This window comes from Eumetopias jubatus, unplaced genomic scaffold, assembly GCF_037043125.1.
Source record: "Eumetopias jubatus isolate StellerSeaLion01/CBP00866 unplaced genomic scaffold, mEumJub1_p1.0 scaffold_3, whole genome shotgun sequence".
Classification (NCBI taxonomy): domain Eukaryota; kingdom Metazoa; phylum Chordata; class Mammalia; order Carnivora; family Otariidae; genus Eumetopias; species Eumetopias jubatus.
The window spans coordinates 92,581,746-92,588,324 of NW_028274809.1; the positions used below are offsets into that span (position 1 = coordinate 92,581,746).

General features: G+C 43.0%; 1 pseudogene; it reads left to right on the forward strand.

The window, feature by feature from the left end:
• The first annotated feature begins 519 nt into the window (after positions 1-519).
• On the forward strand, positions 520-2,346 carry LOC114207322 (glomulin pseudogene; annotated as a pseudogene).
• The last annotated feature ends 4,233 nt before the right edge of the window (positions 2,347-6,579 follow it).

The window sequence follows — 6,579 nt, forward strand, 5'->3', positions numbered from 1 at the left end:
GCTGCAGTTGGCCCCCTTCTGGGTTTTAATTGCAAAGTCCTGGGATATCCATAAAAAGAACCCCTGATTCTAAAGCCTGACCTCCTGTCAACTCAGGATGCCCCAGGAGGGGGCATTGGGAGCACTTAGTACGTGCTGGCACTGAATGAGGTACTTTGCCTACACTGGTTCAGAGGAGAGGCGGGTTCAAATGCTGGCTCTGTGCCTTACAAGTTGTCGGAACTTAGATACCTAACCTCTTTAAAACTTTCCTTCCCAACCTATAAAAGGGGAAATGAATGGTACCTACCATACTGTTGTTAGGTGGATTAAATTAAAGGGTTTAGCATAGTAGTTGGCTTCTCGTAAATACACATAAGTAACTATTAGCATCATTATTACTATTACTAAGCTTACTTTTAGCAGGTGAGAAAAAGTGAAAGTCAAAAAGGGTTAGAATTGGTGGCCGGAGGAGGTGGAGGAGGGCGCCGAGAGCAGCGAGAGGCCCGGCGGCATCAAAACTAGGAAAAATAACGAGGAATGGCTGTGGAAGAGCTTCAGTCCATAATAATGAAATGTCAAATCCTAGAAGAACAGTACTTTAAAGAAGAAGATTTTGGCCTATTTCAGTTAGCAGGCCAAAGATGCATAGATGAAGGGCATATAGAGCAGCTATTAGAAATTATTCAAAATGAAAAGAATAAGGTCATTATCAAGAATATGAGCTGGAATCTTGTTGGTCCTGTTGTTCAATGTCTTTTGTGGAATAAGGAATATGAGAAAAGAAAATATTATTATCTGATGCTTGATTTATTGGTAAAGTTATGTAATCCAAAGGAATTATTGTTGGGTTTGCTTGAACTGATTGAAGAGCCCTCTGGAAAACAGATATCCCAAATTATCCTTCTTTTACTTCAGCCATTACAAACACTGATTCAGAAACTTCATAACAACAAGGCATATTCGGTGGGATTAGCATTGTCCACTCTTTGGAGTCAGCTATCTCTCCTTCCCGTTCCATACTCAGAAGAACAAAGACAAACAGATGACTATGGCCTTTGTCAGTGTTGCAAGGCCTTAACAGGGTTCACTAAGCCTTTTGTGGAAGAAGTCATTAATGACAAAGAAAACTCACTGGAAGACGAAAATGAAAAGTTAAAGGATGAATTACTGAAATTTTGTTTCAAAAGCTTGAAATGCCCTTTGCTGACAGCACAATTCTTTGAGCAGTCCAAAGAAGCTGGAAATGATCCCTTAAGATGATTTGCATCTGAAATAATAGGCTTTTTATCAACAATTGGACATCCTTTCCCCAAAATGATTTTTAATCATGGAAGGAAAAAGAGGACTTGGGACTATCCTGAATTTGAGGAAGAAGAAGACAAACAGCAGACTCTATGGCTTCTCTGGCCTATCTGGTATTTGTACAGGGCATCAGTATTGATCAGCTTCCAATGGTCTTAAGCCCATCGTACCTTTTGCAATTTAATATGGGGCATATTGATGTCTTTTTGCAAAGCACAGAAGAGTCTGTTTTCTCCAAAGGAGTGGATCTGTTGGAGAATGGTTTATTGAGAATAGAAGACAACAGTCTACTTCACCAGTACTTAGAAATCAAGAGCTTTCTTACTGTACCTCAGGGCTTAGTCAAAGTAATGACACTTTGCCCCATTGAGACATTGAGGAAAAAGAGTTTAGCTATGCTTCAACTGTATATTAACAAGTTGGATTCACAAGGCAAATATACGTTATTTAGGTGCTTATTGAATACAAGTAATCATTCAGGTGTGGAGGCTTTCATTATTCAGAATATCAAAAATCAAATTGATGTGTCATTAAAGAGAACACATAACAAATGGTTTACAGGGCCACAGCTGATCTCACTTCTAGATTTGGTACTCTTTCTCCCAGAGGGTGCTGAAACAGATTTACTCCAAAACTCAGATAGGATAATGGCTTCATTAAATTTATTGAGATATTTGGTTATCAAAGATAATGAGAAAGACAATCAAACTGGACTATGGACAGAACTTGGAAAGATTGAGAATAATTTCTTAAAGCCACTCCATACAGGATTTAATATGTCAAAAGCACATTATGAAGCAGAAATTAAAAATAGCCAAGAAAATAGCCACGAAGTCCAGAAGTCTAAAGATCTTTGTTCTGTAACTGTAGGTGGAGAAGAGAACCCTAATATGCCTCCTAAAATGCAGCTTAAGGTCCTACATTCAGCTCTTTTCACATTTGATTTGATTGAAAGTGTTCTGGCTCGAGTAGAAGAACTCATTGAAATAAAAACAAAGTCTACCCCTGAAGAAACTATTGGGATAAAGTGAAACCTCCATTTCCTAAATAAAAACTAGTAAAATACTGTAAAAAAAAAAGGGGGGGTTAGAACTTGCCCAAGATTATCATATAATCAATCATAGAACCAGTACTTAAACTCAGTTTCGTCTGCCTAAGAATATCTATGGTTCTGGCACCTTCCTTCCAATGATGTCTCAGGACTAGCTGAACAAAGAATAGAGGTCCTAACAGAGAAAGAAAGAGTTTGGGTAATGCTTTTGAAGTATATCACTGCATCATTCCCACTTTCTAGAACTCCCCCCGCCCCGGCCCTCCGATTCCCCTTGTTCTACCCATCAGTGACGCCATTTTAAGCCCAATTCTCCGTAGAAAGACAATGTCATCCATCCCAGGCACAAGTCATGCTTAATAGAGAATGGCAGGACAGGGTCATCAGCAAAGTCTGGATCTCAGCCAGTCCTCCCACATGGAAAGTGAACTCACCACCACTCAACCCCAGTGTCCTGGACATTCTCCAGGAATGAGTGACAGGTCCCACCATGTGGGCAGTCAAAGGCATGGGGGTGGTGGAGATCGTATGGGAGATGGAAGAAACACATTGCAGATGAGCAAAAGCCAAACAGATGGCATGGCCTCGCTGCAGGTGGCTAAGAAACCACAACAGCAAGCTGACTAAATGGGCATACATACAGCGGAGGGAGCCAGGAGAGGGGCAAAGAAGTCAAGTCCAAAAGGCACCAGGCTTGGCAAAGAATAAGCACAGTGCTCATGGACTAGTAAAGAATCAAACCCCAGTGGTGTGAGGGGCTCAGGACTGGTGGGGAGCAGGGGCAGGGGGTGGGGAGGGTAGAAGTGGAATAATCAGGAACACAGAGCAGTTGAGAACAGAGCCCACAGCGAGACAGGCCAGGTCCAAAAAAATCAGGAAGAAGGGACCTAACACAAGGATGGTGAGTGAAGTCAGAAAGCCTAAGTGGACCAATGCCAAGCAGTCTCTTAATGTCTCAATAAGGCTAAGGGACCAGCTGGATTTGTTAGCAGTCCCATCCCACTTCCCAGAGATAGCCATTGTTAATGGGCATATGCACAAATATACAGACACACAGATGTGTATATATACAAATATACACACAAATCTATCCTCAGATATTCAAAAATGGAACTAGACTATATATATATACATTGTCCAATTTTTTTTCACTCAACTAGATCAAGAACATTTTTCCATGCCTGTGATTGTACTTCTGCATGATCCTTTCAGTGGCCTTGCTGTATTCCATCATGTATGTGAACCACAACCCACTCAGCAACTCCCTACCGAAGGGCATGAACAGTAGGGTGTGCATGATTTTCCTCTGTTATAATACAATACAGTCATCAACATCTGTTTCCTTGGGATTAATTCCTAGGTGTAGAACTGGTGAAGCAAAAGGCAACAGCATTTTAAAATCTTTTGCTACATAAGGAAAAAAAAAGTGACGGGCACCTGGGTGGCTCATTTGGTTAAGCGTCTGCCTTCAGCTCAGGTCATGATCTCAGGGTCCTGGGATCAAGCCCCGCATCAGAGTCCCTGCTCAGCGGGGTATCTGCTTCTCTCTCTCACTCCCTCTGTGCTCTCTCTCTCCCTCGCAAATAAATAAATAAAATCTTTGAAAAAAGGAAATAAGTGAAAGGTTACATTATTTTGCCCTCTCTCCAGTAGCATGAAAGGGCAATTTGCTCCACACCCTCCCCAACACTGGGTATTATTATTTTGTCAGTTGGCTAAGTAAAAAATGCCATGTCATTTTTCAATCTGCATTCCTCTGTTTATTAGAGAAGTTGCACATTTTCTAAAGCACAGTCATAACTCCTAAGTACAAGATTGAGACCCTTACAGAAAGATGACGAAAGAGGATGCTCACCCAGATGCTCAGACCTGGCCTCAGAGACGTTGTCTTCATGTCTGCAGGTTCACTCAGTGGTCCCAGAGACTGCACCCCAGCTTTGCAGGTGCAAAATCTGACCTCTGTTCACCCAAGTGTGTTCTGGCTCTGGGAACGGATGTGTGCCAAGAAAATTCACAGGTGATGTGCTGATAAACCAGGATGTTAGTGTATCAACTTATAATAAAAAAATAAAAGCTTGGGGTGACAGGGTGGCTCAGTGGGTTAAGCGTCCAACTCTTGATTTCGGCTCAGGTCACAATCTCAGGGTCACCAGATTGAGCTCAGTGGAGAGTCCGCTTGAGAGTCTCTCTCTCCCTCTGCCCCCCCCACTCATGTGTGTGCACATGCTCTCTCTCTCTAATAAATAAATAAATCTTCAGAAAATATATAATCTTTGCAACAGTGGAAATACTCATGTATAATATCTAGGATACTCTGTTTGGAAACTCAAACTGGGAATCAGAAGGTTATCTGATAAATAAAAAGGTATCCCCAGAGACAGAGAGGAGCAGCAAGAGAGCATTTCTAGGGGGCGGAGCAAGATGGCGGAGGAGTAGGAGACCTAGATTTCGTCTGGTCTCAGGAATTCAGCTGACTAGGGATCAAACCATTCTGAACACCTACAAATGCAACAGGAGATCGAAGAGGAGAGTAGCAACAACTCTCTGAACAGAGAAGGGACCACTTACTGGAAGGTAGGACGTGGGGAGAAGTGAATCCGAGGCGATATTCGGGAGGAGAGACGGCGGGGGAGGGGGACTCCGCCGGCCGCTTCTGGCAAGTGATAGAGCCACAGAGCACAAAATTGGAACTGTTAGAAGTCAGCTCCGCTGAGGGACGTCGCTGCAGTGGCTAGGCAGGGGGTGGAATCATCCCGGGACAGTGTGGTCTCAGGACCCTTGGGGTCACAGAAAGACCGGGGTGCCTGAGTGCGGCAGAGCTCCCAGGTATTGGAGCGGGAAAGCCGGCTGCAGAGACGGAGTCGAGGCGCGGGCTCTTAGCTCGGGGTTGCCGTAAACTGTGATCCGCGGCCCAGTCGGGCCACTGCTTTTCCAGCAGGGACCCAACAGGTGGCAGAGCCGGGGAGACTCCCCTTCCTCCCCTGGGAGGAGCGGCGCGGGAACGCACCACAGGGATCTGCTGGGTTTGGAGACTCCACACAGGGTTGGGTGTCAGAGATAGAAACCCTCGGTCACAGGCCGGGTGAGCACGGAGAGCGACCGGAGACCGGGGACACGGGAGTGACTGCTTTTCTCTGGGGGCGCACTGAGGAGCGGGGCCCCGAGTTCTCAGCTCCTCCGGGTGGAGATTGGGAGGCCACCATTTTCACCCTGGTCCTCCAAGGCTGTACGGAGAGCTTGCAGGGAACAAAAGCTCCTGAGAGCAAACCCGAGCAGCTTGCTTAGCCCGGACCAACAAGGGCGGGGCAATTCAGCCTCCGGCAAAGACATTTGGAAACCACAGCAACAGGCCCCTCCCCCAGAAGATCAGCACGAACAGCTAGCAAGCCAAGACCAAGTTTACTGATCAAGGAGAACGGGAGAACTCCAGCGCTAGGGGAATACTGCACATAGAATTCATGGCTTTTTTTTACCATGATTCATTAGTTCATCAAAGTTAATTTTTGTTAACTGTTTTTTTATTTTTATTTTTCCCTTTTTCAACCAACATCTTATCAATCTCTTTTTTAAAAAAAAAACATTTTTTATTTTTCATTTTTAGAGTAATATTTTATCCCTTCGTAGTAGTTACCCTTATTTTTGGCATATATATATAAGTTGTTCTCTCTTTAAAATTTTGAGATACAGTTACTTCTAACAGATCAAAATATACCCTAAATCACTAGTGTATGGCTCTGTTCTAGTCTCCTGCCTGATCACATTCTCTCCCTTTTTTTTTTTTAAATCTTCTTCTTTCTTTTTTCAAACAACTTCTTATCTTATCAAGTGCTTTTATAAAATCTTTTATAATTTTCATCTTTACAGTCATCTTCTATCCCTTCATTGTATCAACCCTTATTTTGTACATATATGTCTTTCTTCCTTTAAAATTTTAGGAGGCACTTTTTTCTAACAGACCAAACTACGCCCAAAATCTAGTCTGTGGCACTGATCTATGCACTAGCCTGATCATATCTGATCATATTCTCCTTTTTTTGTATTGTTCTGTTTTTGTTTTTATCTTTTTTTCTTTTCTTTTTTTTTTTTCTCTTTCTTTTTTCTTTCTTTCCCTTTCTTTTCCCCTGGGCTCAGGTCTTTTCTGATTTGTATACAGTATATTTGCTGGGGACGTTGTAAACCTGTTAGCATTTTGTTCTCTCATTCATCTATTCTCCTCTGGACAAAATGACAAGACGAAAAAAATC